Source organism: Ailuropoda melanoleuca, chromosome 6 (genome assembly GCF_002007445.2).
Source record: "Ailuropoda melanoleuca isolate Jingjing chromosome 6, ASM200744v2, whole genome shotgun sequence".
In the NCBI taxonomy this organism is placed as follows: Eukaryota; Metazoa; Chordata; class Mammalia; order Carnivora; family Ursidae; genus Ailuropoda; species Ailuropoda melanoleuca.
This window is the reverse complement of record NC_048223.1, coordinates 89,950,291-89,965,570: the sequence shown is the minus strand read 5'-3', so window position 1 is coordinate 89,965,570 and position 15,280 is coordinate 89,950,291. Positions and strand designations below refer to the sequence as shown.

The window sequence follows — 15,280 nt, the reverse complement described above, 5'->3', positions numbered from 1 at the left end:
GCCATGAGAGTGTAAGGTCTGTGTGAAGCTCTCATGTGGTGGGGCTGCTCTACCAGCACCTCTGTGCTTCCTCCCAGGGTGGGAGTTAGGTTAGCATTAGCAAGAGGTAGAAACCAGCTACTAATTCTCATCTTTGGCATTGGCTCTTTTATTTATTTTATTTTTTAAAAGTTTTATTAAGTTTTGTTTTTTTAGTAGTCTCTACAACCAACGTGGAGCTCAAACTCACGACACCGAGATCAAGAGTCACATGCTCTTCTGACTGGGCCAGACAGGCATCCCTGGCCTTGGCTCTTTTAAACAGATTGGATACTGGGACCATCTGGGGGTCTATGAGAATCCAAAATAATCTGCGCAATTTATTTGGGTTTTCTTTTTACTTAGTATAGGAAACACAATGTAGGACCTTGTTTAACCAGATGGAGTTGTACCTGTAATGTCAAATTTTAAAAGCCAATAGTACTTTGAGAAAGAGAGAGAGGAGCAAGAGAGAGAGGGAGAGAGAGAAAGAGAGCAGGTCGGGGGGGGGAGANGGGGGGGGGGGGGGGGGAGATGGTGAAAGAGGGGAGAAAGTTTTAAGGAGAAACATCATACACAGTATTTCACATAGAAATATGATTTTCAGAAGGTTAATTTATGGGTGCCTGGGTGATTCAGTCGGTTAAACGTCTGCCTTTGGCTCAGGTCATGATCCCAGGGTCCTGGGTTGAGCCCCATGTCGGGCCCCCTGCTTAGTGGGGAGCCTGCTTCTCCCTCTCCCTCTGACCCCCTGACTTGGGTTCTCACAGGCTCTGCTCTCTCTCTCTCTCAAATAAATAAATAAATAAATAAATAAATAAATAAATAAATAATCTTAAAAAAAAAGTTGATTTATTCCCTAATTTGACTCTCTTTTGTGCATTTCCCTTTCCCTCTCTCTCTCTCTCTCTCTCTCTCTCCCTCTCTCTCTCACACACACACACACACACACACACACGAGTCAAGCACTTAAAGCTCATGGTTGTTGTTATGAGCCTTTTCTTGTGGTTTGTTCAAGACACGGAGAAACAATAGAGATGTTTGGAAATGACTGGGCTATTTTACCTTGTGAAATAATAGTTTCAGATGCTCTGTTACAAAAGGTCCAAAAGTTACTCACATCTCTTGTCAACCCAACTACTTTATAGATATCCTGTTTTATCAACCAATGTGCAATCAGGACTAAATGTTTGGTCTCAGTGTCTTAATGAGGTTTAGAATAATCCTTTACTCTTTCTTTGGCAAAACTTGTTTTCGGCAACCTTGGTGATGTGTATAAACTCTCCGTTCTTCTTTCCATCCTCCTCTCTCATTTAACCCTTCCGGGTCCATTCCTTTGGAAGTTTCTTGTTACCCAACGATCACTACAATTTCTAGTGGACTTCCTGTGGGAAACAATGCCGTCATTGCTCTTCCTTTTATAAAATCCCTGGCAATTCAGGACAGAGTGGTCCACAGGAACCTCATGAGAGCAGTAGGCCCAGGAGGTAGACAACAATAGGCCTTTTAAGAGTAAAAGGTGGACGTTCAAGGCGTGGCGCATAGGGGCTTTTGCACATACTATACCGTTTGGTCCTATGAAGTGGGTGCTATAAACACGAAGGACCACTCCCTGATTCTTGGGGTACTGTTTTCCTGGCTTTTGTGACATTGTCTCCTTCCCGTTTTTTCTCCTACCCCAGTTTCTCGTCGTCTTTGCTGGTTTCTCGTGCTTGACCTGTAAATGTGAGAGGCTGTAGAGCACCCATCTTTCTAGTTCTACATTGCCTGCAGGTGTCCTTGTCTGATCTCATGGCTTCACGTTCCATCTATGTCCTGAAGACTTCCAAACTTATGTCTCTATTTCAGACCTCTCTCAGCTCCAGGGGAGCAGAGATTGTGTCTTTGTTACTTGCTGCTGTCTCCTCAGTGCCTAGAACAGAGCAGGTGTGCAGCAGGGACCGTAAATAGTCATTGAATGAATAAAAGGTGAGGAAACCAAGGCTCTGAGATACTGGCTCACTTCCCAGGATGCATATCAGTGGCTGAGCCACGATACCAGGCCAAGTCTGTTGTCGCATTGCCTCAAAGCCTGTGCCTTTTCATATATTCAATGGCTGTCATGAGGAAGGGTCCCAGAAATCTCTTCTCTAGGTGCATGCATGGACAGGGAGTATGCACATGCCCAGGAAAGTGGGCCAGATCTGATGCCCTTGCCAAGGACTTCTGGGATCAGCCACTCGAGGTGAGGGTAGTGGCGCTGTGTGCCCAGAACGCTGAGTGCTGCAGCTGAGTCTTGTGGAATAAGCCAAGCATCGAGCTGCACAGCACAGGACTGGCAGTGTGTGCAGAGGACTGGAGAGGTCTAGATGTTGGTCAGATGCCAGTGATGGCGTGAGGTGGTGTGATCCCTTCAGGGAGGACACCGCTCCCACAGAACCTGGCTGTACACAGGTACAGCGGAGGGGCCTGGCTGTTCTGCATCTTCTTCTTTTTTAAGATTTTATGTATTTATTTGAGAGAGAGTGTGTGCACAAGCCTTGGGGGGCAGCAGGCAGAGGGAGAAGCAGGCTCTTCGCTGAACAGGGAGCCCAACGCGGGACTCGATCCCAGGACCCTGGGATCATGACCCGACCCAAAGGCAGACGCTTAACCTACTGAGCCGCCCAGGCATCCTGGGACCTGGCTGTTCTTTCAGGGGGCTCTAACCACGAGGGGCTCTCTAGGACTGATGAGGGTGTGTTGTCCACCATTGCCATGAAATCAGTCAACAGTGGGAGGGAGGATTTCAGCTTTTTCGCTGTTTAAAGAAAACTTTCAAAGCAGGGAAGTGCCTGGGAAGTATATGGTCAAGAGGCCGGGGTCTGGCTGGCCCTGCATCCATGATTCCCTGAGGAGGAGGCTTGGGATTTTGATGGTTAAGGGGGCAGGTGGGCTACCTGAAGCACAGACTACCTTCCAAAAGGGCCTGCGATTTATACGGACAGCACATGGCCCTCAGCCTCTCCCTGATTGAGTCTGGAGATAATCAGAGCTGCAAAGGGAGAGACATGAAGAGATTTTCAGGCCCAGGGGAAGTCGAAGCTGTGTGTGAGCACATGTGGATGCACAGCAGAGAGGAGGGGCTAATTCTAGGCGGGGGCTGCCAGCAGGGTCAGATGACAAATGGGAGTGGAGAATTGGCAGGTCGGTAGACATAAGGCCACACCAAACAATTTTCTATCGGACCTGAAAACTTCTGAAGGTCCTGCCCCGTGGAGGTCCTTTCGGGCCATGTTCTGTGGCCCTCCTCTCCCCAGTCTCCCAGAAGGGGCTGCTGCATCCCAGGAAATCCTGGTGGATGGTGTGTTTGGATGGAAACACAGTGTCCCTGGGAGCTCCATTTGAATAGCAGGAAAGGGGTTCCTGAGTGTAGAAGGTGCTTGAGCCCCCCCAACTTCGATTTTCTCCACCCCAGCACCCCACCTCAAATCTCCACATAAACAGACCTACAACAGCTCACTAAACTCCCAATGCAGCCATGTTTCTATTTCTTCTGCTCTGCTAGGCCTCACGTGCCCAAGAGCTGCCCACTGCTGTGCACTTGGGCAGCCCCCATTTTGCTGCTTCCAAGCATGCACAGATCTGACAGGCTACAACCTTGTATTTTTCCAGTTTTATGATGTCAAAGATGACTCATTAGGTCGACGCTAGCTTTACTGATTAATCTTACTTATGCACATGTCTTATTTCTCCCTGCAGGTTTGCTGGGAGCATTTATTTCTGCTACACTAGGAACAAAATCACAGGCAGGTCTCTGGGGCATTGCATATTGCAGACTCCGTCTCTTTGGCCCTCCACGTTAATTTCCTTCAAATGACACCAAGGGGCCAATATGTTGCACGCACACCTTTGCTTTGACGAAATTTTTGCTTTCATTTCTAATCATTTGTGTAAAAAGCTCTGGTTTGGGTTTGTTCAGACCATTTGGGCAGGGAATTGATCTCCAAACCATTTCCAAATTGCTTTCACTTTGGAATCTTGATGAGCCTGCATTTTCTCCCCTGGACCAAAGGCTTCACTGCCTCTATCAGTCAGAAAACAACACACACCACATTGGCTGTGATTCCCAACTCCCATCCCCAATAAGGATTTAAAATTTTTAAATTAAAGCTGTGATCCCAAGGCATTAATTGTGTGAGAGGGTTTTGCCTTCTTTTCTTGAATATTGTTTTGTTAAGTTGGGATTTATCCTGGGATCTTTGCCGATTTCTGTATCTTTGTTCCCCGATCCCCACCTGTATTGGTTCTGTACTGACTCAGGCTAGAACAGCCAGCTACAAACAAAACACCACATATCTTGAGTGGGAAATGTGAGGCAGTAACTTTATGAAAAATATTACCCCTGCACTTCCCAGTAGTTATTCTGGTGTGATAGGAGGGAGATAATCAGGAGGTGGAGGGAAATGTACGGAAAGGAAATAGCCAAACATGGGAGGGTCAGAGTGAGCATGAGAATGAAGGAGTGGAGTTTCCCTGAGGGTGGTGGAGTCAGAAATGCCTCCTCTGGTCTGGAGCTCCGGAGGCTGCCACTCAGTATGCGGCAGGTGCCAAGGCTGGGAGACAGGCCTGTTCCCAATCCACTCCTGGGGATCCCCCTTCTGGTGATCTGAAGGGAGCCTGGAAATCTGCCTTTAATGACCACATCCGTGATACTGATGCAGGGGTACCTCATGCCGCAATTTGAGAACCACTGCTTCAATCTCAGACGAGTGTGCTAGAGCCAGGAGGTAGAAGGAAACCCTGGCAGACCCCTTCAGGACCCCACGTGCCAGCCTCCCATCCATCTATCTCATAAACACCAAACAGAATCACTTCGGAGGCATTTTGTTCGGCAGGGAGGTTATGGAGGTACAATGGGTTTCTTCTATCCCTGCCTTCAGGGCCTTATAACACAGAGTGATCCGTGCTCACACTGATAAAGCATCATGCTGTATTTTTAAAGTATTATTTATGGAGCAAGGGAGAAGATATTAATCAAATGAAAAAAAAAAGTGCCATGCTCATCTGCTCTTTCTTAAAATCCAGTCTTTAAAGTAACCAAAGCGTCAGTGGCAGAGAGAAATGTGGTTTGGAGACTTTGGCAGGTCCCTGTAGGTGAATTGAAATGCAGGCCCTTGGGATTTGGGGACAATGCCCTGCCATCCTCCACAGATAACTACTCTCCTTTTGAGAAACAGCTCTTTGTCTGTTACTGGGTCGTAATAGAGACAGAACACTTAACCACGGGCCACCAAGTTAGCATGCGATCTGAGCACCTAGTAAGAGCCAACCAATTTCATTGCCCTTATGACCATTACCTCTTTGAACTTCTAAGCCCGAGACATTGCACCTGTGATATCCTTTTCCTGCTGCCCCATTCCAGTGCATGACAGGTGTAAGTTTTAAAAACTGTACTGCTTTGGGGGCGCCTGAGTGGCTCAGTTGGTTAAGCGGCTGCCTTCAGCTCAGGTCATGATCCCAGGGTCCTGGGATCAAGCCCCCCATTGGCCTCCTTGCTAAGCGGGGAGTCTGCTTCTCCCTCTCCCTCTGACTGCCGCTCCTCCTGCTTGTGCTCTCTCTCTCTTTCATAGCTCTCTCTCTCTGTCAAATAAATAAATAAAATCTTTTTTAAAAACTTGCACAGCTTTAGCATGCTAGAAGTTGTCTACTCCTCCTAACCCAGGTGTGGGGCCCTCCTTGTCAGCCTGCGGGTGATACAATCCTAAGATCCCATTTTAGAGTCAGCTTCCTTGAACCACTCCTGAATCTGACTGGTTTAGGTCATGATCCCTGGGGACCCGACTCTCAGGCAGAGGACATTTATTGGGAAGTGCTCTGGGTAACTACACAGTGTGGAAGTGAGGGAAGTGGGACTGGGCAGATGGAGGCAGTTAACTGGAAATGCAGTTGCAAGAAAGGCAGAACTAGGGGCGCATAGGTGCCTCAGATCGCGTTAAGCGTCTGCCTTCGGCTCAGGTCATGATCTCCAGGTCCTGGGGTCGAGCCCTGCATCGGGTTCCCAGCTCAGCGGGGAGCCTGCTTCTCTCTCCCTCTGCCTCTCCCCCTGCTTGTGCTCTCTCTGTCTCTCTCTCTCTCAAATGAATAAATAAAGTCTTTAAAAAAAGAAAGGCAGAACGAATTCCTTAAGAGTCCTGGGGTTGGGCTGGCCCTCTGTACTAGGAGCTGTGGCATGGAGGCTGCTCCCTGTGCCCCTATATGAACTGGTCATTAGACATTGGACAAAGTAGCTCCCGTCCGATGAGCTAACAATTTTTGTGGAAGGACTCACGGACCCACCCTGTGGTTATTTCCCCAGCCCCCAAATGGATCATTGGGAGGCACATACTTGGTGGTTGATGAAACGCCCACGGTGGTCTCTTGGGCTGTGGAGTAAGAGCTACTGCAACTGGGGAGGCCAAGGAGGAGTTTCTGAAACTGCTGCCCCCCATCTCCAGGCAAGAGACCAAGTCACACGTAGTGTTGCATCCTGGTGGACAAGGCAAAAGGTAGTGGCCCCTGTGGCTCAAACTGGAGGGCTATCCCAACTCCAAGACCTGTGTTGACATTACACGGCGGTCCAGTTTTTCCCTCGGCTCAGTCTTACTTCCCCGGCCCCATATATCTCCCGCACACAAATCTCTGCTTTAGCACCTATTTCCGGCGGGAGCCAACTTAGGATACCCAGAAGAGCAGTTTGTAAAATCGCATCCGTCTTAAAATCCTGTTCACACGAGGCAGTAGAGAGCCAACAGTCAAGAGTACAGCTTTGGGAGTCCAACTGCCCGAGTTCCAGTCCAGGCTTACAGCGGGGGACCATGGGAAAACGATTCCGTTTCTCTGGGCCTCAGTGAATGTGCTGTCAAAGGGGGATAAGAACTGTACTTACCTCAGCAGGACGTGTGAATACATAAGTACTCCTAAGTGCTGTGAGGATTAAATGTTAGCATGTGTAACCACTTTGCATGGTACTGACCCGTGGCGAGCCACCGATGAAAATTAGTTCTAATTATTGTGTCAAATGTTTGCCTCCAAATGGCATACATACCTGCAGAGTGTAAACCAAAGTTGACAATGGTCGTCTGGCAGGGTTGGGATTTCTGGGTTTTTCTTACTACTTTTTGGTGGTGAATTTTCTATAATAAGGCTGATTATATATATATATATATACACACACACACACACTATATTACATAATATATAATGTTTATTATATATAATTATAAGTAAAATATATATACAAATAATATATATCTAAACATTTTAAAGAGAACTGACCACGGTTCAGCACTTGTCCCCTGTCAATGCAGTACACACTAAGCTGGCCCTCCCCCCTCCCCCACCACCACTTAGACCTTCCGTCTTCCTGGCCTCTGGTCTCTGTCTGCAGCCCTGTGCTGTCCGTCCTTTTCTTTCTCTGCCAGGCCTTGTCTTGAGCTCCTCGCAGGTACTACCTCTCAGATCCCTCTCCAAATATCTCGCTCTGTTGCCCTCAGGAAAACAGTGCCTGTCTGCATTAATTTCCCATCGCTACACAACCAATTACTGAATTTCCAGCAGCTTCAACAACATCTGTCAGCACCCAGTTCTGTAGGTCCGAAGTCTGGCCCGGCACGACCAAGAGAGCATGACTCTGTGCGGAGAATCATGGGCTGAAATCAAGGTGTCAGCAGGACTGAGCTCTTGTCTGGAGGCGCTGGGCCAAACATCCACTTCCATGCACATTCTTATTGTTGGCAGTGTTCAGATCCTTGTGGTTGTAGGACCACAGTCCCTGTTTCCTTGCTGAAAGTCAGCTGGGGGTAGCTCCCAGCTCCGAGAGTCACCTGCATTCCTTGCCACGTGGCCCTGTCCATCCTTAATAGAGCAGTGGCACGTTAGGAATCTCTGATTTCCTCTTCTGCCACCAGCCAAGAAAATGCTCTGTCTTTTAAGGGTTCAGGTGATCATATCTGGCCTATATTGAAAATCTCCCTACCTTAATGTCAGCTGTGCCATGTAACATAACCTGCTCAGACGGGTAAAATCCAGCATACTCACAGCCCTGGGGACTATGCAGGACGTGTCCGGCAGGGAGTGGGGGGAATTATGGGGGCCATCTCAGAATCCTGCCTATCACATTGTTCCAGTGTCCAGGTCTGGGAACCTTACCTTCATAACCTCAAACCCCTGGACATCATAGTGAGTGGAAGAATAAGGAAAACCAAGTAAGGAACACTCCTGGACTTCTTCAAGAGTCACAGGAGCTGGAGTGGGTGTAGGGTGTGTGGGGAGAGAGCTGGGGAAAGAACTGAGCGTGGCAGCCAGCCAGGTGGAGTGTTTAGACTTGTCCAGGCTGACGTGCTGCTCCAGGGGCTTGGAAATGGTTTCTGAAAGTCCCCTTTAACTTAAATCAGAGCTGACGAGGTGGTGGGGACAGCGAACAGAAGGAGCAGTGGGAGAGTTCGTTCTCCAAAACCCTTTCAACACTCTTCATATTCACATGTTGGCATGAGCAGTGGTTTTCAAACTCATCTGATCCAGCCCACCCATTTCTATAACAAATATTTCTTCACCCTCCCTACACACAATTTTTAAAAAATCAGTATAATGCCCTAGCTGAATGAAATAAAAGGGAAGTAATTCATAATAAAATCATATTCATTTCAACATGCAAATACCCAGGCAGACCCAATCCTCCCTTTTATGCCTTACACATTGAGAATGTCAGAATTCCAGATCCCTGCCCAAGAAATACCCCCTGCTCATCGTTGTGTCCCCTGCTCCCCTCTACGAGGGCCAGGATATTGAGGAGTGCCCTGTGAAAGCATGCCAAGGATATATAGAGAATGGGCATCCTGAGTGCTATTTCGTTCTTCCTTTTTTTTTTGAAAGGCCAGAACACTGGAGCAGTTTCTGCAGAATTAGTTAATAAGACACACTAAAATGGGGATTCCACCAGCTCACAAATTGCACCCGGGTGGAGGAGCTCTCTGTGGCCTCGTTTCTGCTGGCCCTACACTTCTGCTAAAACCTATCACTCGCGGTGTGACACTTTCATTATTTACTGCTCCAAGGCTCAGAGAGCAAAGTGGCCAGGCTGGTCTCCGCTCCCTCATTCATTAGTTTTAATTAAACCCTCTAATTTTATTTATGCTGCCACAAACTGATTAACAATTTGCCAGCAAAGAGCAGGAAGTCTTAAAAAGCATCTTGAGGAATCTATAGGTCTCTAAACACAGACCTCACATAAATGAGGTGGGTTGTGGGTAGGGGCTCTGCCAGGCTGGAGGAGGCACGTTTCTGAAGCTTCGCCACTTCGTACAACCTGAGAACAGCTGTTGGCTCTGAGATCTGGGGTCCCCAAGGGGCTGATGCACTTTGAGGGAGTAGTCGTGTCTCTATCTGCAGCACCTGACAGTCCTTGTGGCTCTGGGAGAGAGGACGAGGCTGGGATTGGCGTCCTGTGTCTCTGGAGGGAAAGGGTCAAGTCTGTGGGAACAGTGGAGATCTTGGGAAATGAACATTGACCCAGCCAATTACAAAGCTGTCTGGGTAGTGCTGTGCTGGAATTGAGGACAAAGAACAAGGAGAATTTCCTGCAGACTGAGGTCGGGTGTCAGGAAAGCTTTATAAAAGGGCTGAATTGAGCTAAACCATGGAGGACAGAGAATATCCATCACCACAGAGGAGAATGTGGTTTCTCTAAGGAGAATCTTAGACATGAGCTAAGATTCAGACGTTTATTCCTTTGCTTCCCAAGGATCAGGCACATGGCTAGCACCAAATATTAGGCAGAGAAAAATGAGTGAAAAAAGGTCACAGGGACACCTGGGCAGCTCAATCAGTTAAAAGACTGCCTTCCGCTCAGGTCATGATCCCAGAGTCCTGAGATCGAGTCCCACATTGGGCTCCCTGCTCAGCGGGGAGCCTGCTTCTCCCTCTGCCTCTGCCATCTCCCCCTCCCTCCTCATGCCCTCTGGTTCTCTCTAGCTTTCTGTCAAATAAATAAAATCTTTAAAAAAANTTAAAAAAAAAAAAAAAAAAAAAAAAAAAAAAAAAAAGGTCACAGGCTGAATTGTGCAGTTTTAACCTAGCAATGTACAAATGTGATTTTCCCCCCGCTCTGATAAGCATTACTATCAACTTTGCTTTCTCGGGTTCTTTTTCCATTCCTGAAACTGGGGAGAAAGAAAAGTTGGTCTCTTGCCTGACAAGATCAGCCAGGTCACACCTGGCCAGTATTCTAATGTGGGGCTAAAACCTTTGTGTCCTTTCAGGTAAATATTCAGATTCTTTGAGTGTTAGGATTCTCTGCCCAGGTCTTCAGAAGCAGTGGGCTGCAGAGAAAAGCACATGGCCTCCCTCCCTCCCACCCTCCAAGCCCCAGGTGTCTCTGCTCATCGGGCAGTGCCCAGAAGGGTCCCACTTAATGACCACCTGCTCTCGGTGGGTGAGGAGTGGCTCTGTTTTTGCTCTCTCATTCCTGTATCTCCTTTGAATGTCAGCCATCTGTGCTGCCTTTGGAGTCCCTGTAGATGTGCTTGCTCTGTAGACGACAGTGCAATGACCTGCGACCTGACAGGTCCTCTCTGGTAAGGTGACCCCTAAGAAGGGAGCCCCCTTGTTGTCTTCCACATCTCTGGCACTGAGCATTGTGACAGTCTTTGGGTCACCTTCCATATCCGTTAGCTTTTGCTACATAACACAGTACTTCAAAACACAGTGCTTAACACAGTCAATACTCATTGGTTCTCACAATTCTATGGGCCAGTGAGGAATTTCTCTGGTCTGGGTCAGCTCTGCTGATCCTTGAGGTCAGCTAAAGGTCTGGGTGTCAGGTGCGACTGAATGGCTGAGGGCGACCTCACTCACGCATCTCGAGTTAATTTAATGTCCCTTTGGCTTGTTTAAATGGCAGCTGTCCCAAGAGTTCCGAAACAAGAATTCAAGCCCTAATGTACTACAACGTATTTAAAAATCGTTTTATTGAGATATCATCACATACCATAAAATTCACTTTTAAAGGTAAATAAGGTCTTAAGAGTGGGGTGGGTCTTAATCTGGTGGAACTGATGTCCTTATAAGAAAAGGAAGAGACAAGAACACCTGGATGGCACAGTTGGTTAATCGTTTGCCTTTGGCTCAGGTCATGATCTCAGGGTTCTGGGATCGAGCCCCACATTGAGATCTCTGCTCAGTAGGGAGTCTGCTTGCCCCTCTTCCTCTGTCCCTTCCCCCCACCCCACTCATGCTCTGTCGCTCTCTCAAATAAATAAATAAATCTTAAAAAAAAAAGAAAAGAAAAGGAAGAGACACCAGAATTGAATTGGACTTCCCAGCCTCTAGAACAGTGAGAAAATAAATATCTGTTGTTTAAGCCACCCAGTTATGGCAGCCTGAGAAAACTAAGACAGTTGGAAAGAGGTACACACAATAGACTTGCTGGCCAGTCCAAGCCGACTGCAGCACATCACAAATAGAGTAGTAAATAGTTCTTTAAATCTTGAGCATAGGCATCCAGAGAGTGCAGAAACATCAGATTGGGCAGGATAATAAAATGGCTTGGACAACGTGTTAAATAGCTTGGATTTTATCCTGCTGGGGTGGTCTGAGGCAGAAGAGAGACATGATCAGAAGGGTCTGAAATCCCCACCCAATTGTATGGTTAGGGAGCAAGACTGGGCTAGGAGACTGGTTGCAACAGTTAAGAAAATTGAACAGGGGGGATGGAGAAGATGGGATAAATGTGAAATCTATGGGGGAGGCACAGTCAATGAAACTTGGGGGGCTGAATGGACGTAAGGGGAAAGGAGAGAGGTTTTGGCTGACATTCAGACACTTAAGATCGTAAATGAGTATTAAAGTAAATTACTAAAACCCGCACCACTTCTTGTATTCTATCTTAGCCCATTCAGGCTTCTAACAAACCACCACAGACCTGGCGACTTCGAAACAACAGAAATTTATTTCTCATAGCTCTGGAGGCTGGGAAGTCTGAAATCAAGATGCTGACAGATTCGGTGTCTGGTAAGAGCTGACTTCCTGGTTCATGGACAGCCGTCTTTTTGCTGTGTCCTCACATGGCAGAAGGGGCGAAGGATCTCTCTGGGGCCTCTTTCATAAGGACACTAAATCCCATTCATAAGGTCATGAGTGAAAAGAAGGATCCTGAGTATTCAAGTGGGCACAGGAATCATCAAAATCTGAGTTGTTGCGGCTAATGTGACCTTATTACTACTCTCAGGCAACAGAAGTCAGGAGAAACTTGGCTTAGAGAAAGTACATAGATCCTTTAATTAACTAAATACAAATTCATCTAAAACGCTTTACTGAATTAATAGTGACGGTTTCATTACGCCTTTCCTAAATTAAAGGGACACTAAAAGGATAATTACAATTGTGTGGGGTAATGATGCATCTTTCCAGTTTGATCCTCCAAACCTACTCTCCAGCTCTCTCAACACTGCCTTGTGCTTGAAGAGGCTGATCTATACAGAATGGCATCAACAGTCTCCATTGCCCTCTGGCCATCAGTAGGTTTTGATCAATGGGAGGCAGTGGCAGATGAAATAATGAAAGGGTAGTGAGTTCAGGGTATTTATTTCCCCAGTTCCCTCCCACTGAGTGACCATGGGTTGGTACATTTCAACTGGTCTTTTCAACTATTCTCTTCTTCTTCTTTTTTTTTTTTTTAAAGATTTTATTTATTTATTTGACAGAGATAGAGACTGCCAGAGAGAGAGGAAACACAAGCAGGGGGAGTGGGAGAGGAAGAAGCAGGCTCATAGCGGAGGAGCCTGATGTGGGGCTCGATCCTACAACGCCGGGATCACGCCCTGAGCCGAAGGCAGACGCTTAACCGCTGTGCCACCCAGGCGCCCCTCAACTATTCTCTTCTGAACCTATGTCTTCCCATTACCTTTTCATGCCAAGGGATGGTGTATTCATTTTCAGTGCTGCCAAAACATATACTACAGATTGGGTGGCTCAAGAAGGAGAAATTTATTTTCTCACAGTCTGGAGGCTGTAAGTCTGAGATCAAGGGTTGGCAGGGCTGGTCTCTTCTGAGGACTTTCTTCTTCAATTGTAGATGGCTGTTGTTTCCGTGTCTTCACATGGTCTTTCCTCGGTGCATGTCCATGCCCTAATCTCTTTTTCTTATAAGGACACCAGTTATATTGGATTAGAGCTTACCCCAATAACCTCATTTTAACTTAATAAGAGGCTTTTAGGGTCTTCAGAGATCCTGTCTTCAAATACAATCACATTTGAGTTACTGGGGGTTAGGATTTCATCCAATACAGTCACATTTGAGGTACTGGGTTTAAATTTGGAAGGATGAAATCCAGCTCATAATATATGGCAATAGCTCCTAAAGTCTTGCTAGTCCCAGGAGTACTGTGCCATCTGAGTTGTTTTCCTGATCCTTTCCACACCTTTGTAAAAGTTATTAATTCTCAACTACCTAGTTTGAGTTTACCATCTGCTTCCTGTCCAAATTCTGATTGATACATGGGGGCTCACCAAAATGCACACATTAAAAAAGGGACCTCATTCTCAAAATGATCAGGAACCACTGTGTATTGGGGAGAAACAATTTTCATATTCAAGTATTAAAACTAATATCTTACCAACGCCTTTCTATTCTCAATTATTGTATTCAGGAGATCACTAGAATTTTTCATTCCTTTTAAAAAAAAAACAAGCTACATTTTTATGTGGGATGACTTGAGGCAAACGCTGAGGATAAGACAGATATGGTAGTATTACTGAGTAGCTTCCCAGCCCCCTTTTCCTATTGTCCAACTTCAGGCTTCAAAGTGAGGAAGGCACTTTGAAGGACCAAAGATCCTTTCCAGAAAAACAAACCAAAGCACCCCTCCCTCCCTAAACCCCCCACAAAGATCCTTCCCTTAGTCACTGCTAGTCCCAGAGGACTTTCTGGCGCTGGCCCCGGAAAATCCACCCTCTTCCAGCGCTGGAATCCCTGGGCTGAGAAGGTGCCTTGTTGATAAGGCTGACACCCATCCTGGGCTACTCCTTCCTCAGGTAAAGCTGTTTACCTCCCTTCATTCTGAACCTAGGTGTGGATATTTTGTTTCTTCAAAAGCTCCGAGCAAAAATTCTCATTTGGCTCAGAATCCTTCTTCCTCTTTGATATGAGGACAGATACTAAATAATTGACTCACTAATGCAATTGAGACATTCATGTAGGCCCACTACACACACATACCATTCTTGCCCAGATATGTGGGTAGGAGGTGGAGGGGCAACAGAGATAAATAAGGCCTCTCGCTATTCTTTGCGTGCTAACAGCCGTACCAGATGACCAAGAGGGAGCAACAACGTCTACCGCGCATGGCTACTGAAATGTGACATTAAAGCCGGCTCCCTTCCTCGAGCCTATTTTCTTTGGGGTTCACTGCACACGGGTACCTCTCTCCCTCTCTCTTTCTTCCTGGAAAATGTCTTTTAATCCTTACGATCGCCTCACTAAAGAGGTATTTTTTGACCAGGACTGAAGCGCTGGACCCAAGCCACAGACATGGTCACCTGCCCATACAACATTCACACACAAGTCGCAGATAGAAAGGCGGGGCTACGCGCCTCCCTCCAATCACGTGGCCGTGCACACTCTTCCAGGGCAGCCCGGCGCATGCGCTGTGGTCGTGTCACGCTCGGGGGCGGTGCTTACAGCGGACAAAAGACGCATGCGCCGCGGCGGGTGCCAGTCCGGCTTCCACGGCTGCTGGCGGCGGTGTTGTCTTCATTTCCGTACGGGTGGCCGCGCGGCCCTGGGGTGAGTGTTCGGGCCGCCGGGCTGAACGTCGAGCAGGGCATGTTTGGGCCCCGCTCGGACTCCCGGGCGCCCATGGCCTCGCCTCGGGCATCTGGCCGCCTTGAGGGAGCCCATCCGCAGGGCCTACCGGGAGCTGGCCCTCCAATCGGCCGCGCGCCTTCCGTGCCGGCGCACCTGCGGCCGGAAGTGACGTAGCAGCGCGCTCTCACCTGGGGCGGCGGTCGGTTCCAGCCTCGGGCCGGCGGCAGGCTAGCGGGCCCGCCGGGAAGCTTGAACTTCTGGGCTTTGTGTCGGCCCCGGCGCGCAGGATCAACGGGGCCCTTTTTGATTTCTATTAAAATATTGGAGTCGTTTGTTACTTGAAAGAGTGAATCGGGGTAAATACAAGTCAGGCGCTTTGGGCATTGATATTGTCAGTGGGAGCGTGTGAAGGAGGATTGAGCCGTCCGTATACGAATGCTGTAACATTGATTTCCTACGTAG

The 15,280-nt window shown here is 47.7% G+C and overlaps 1 protein-coding gene across 2 annotated transcripts in view; it reads left to right on the top strand.

The window, feature by feature from the left end:
• The first annotated feature begins 14,687 nt into the window (after nt 1–14,687).
• The window catches only part of ERCC6 (ERCC excision repair 6, chromatin remodeling factor), a 72,807-nt gene continuing 72,214 nt past the window's right edge, over nt 14,688–15,280 (top strand). The window contains exon 1 of one of the 2 annotated variants that reach the window (XM_002927115.4): nt 14,688–14,797. The gene's annotated coding sequence lies outside the window, so the exon portion shown is untranslated. The remainder of the gene's footprint in view (nt 14,798–15,280) is intronic. The other variant, XM_019807866.2, reaches the window with a different exon arrangement.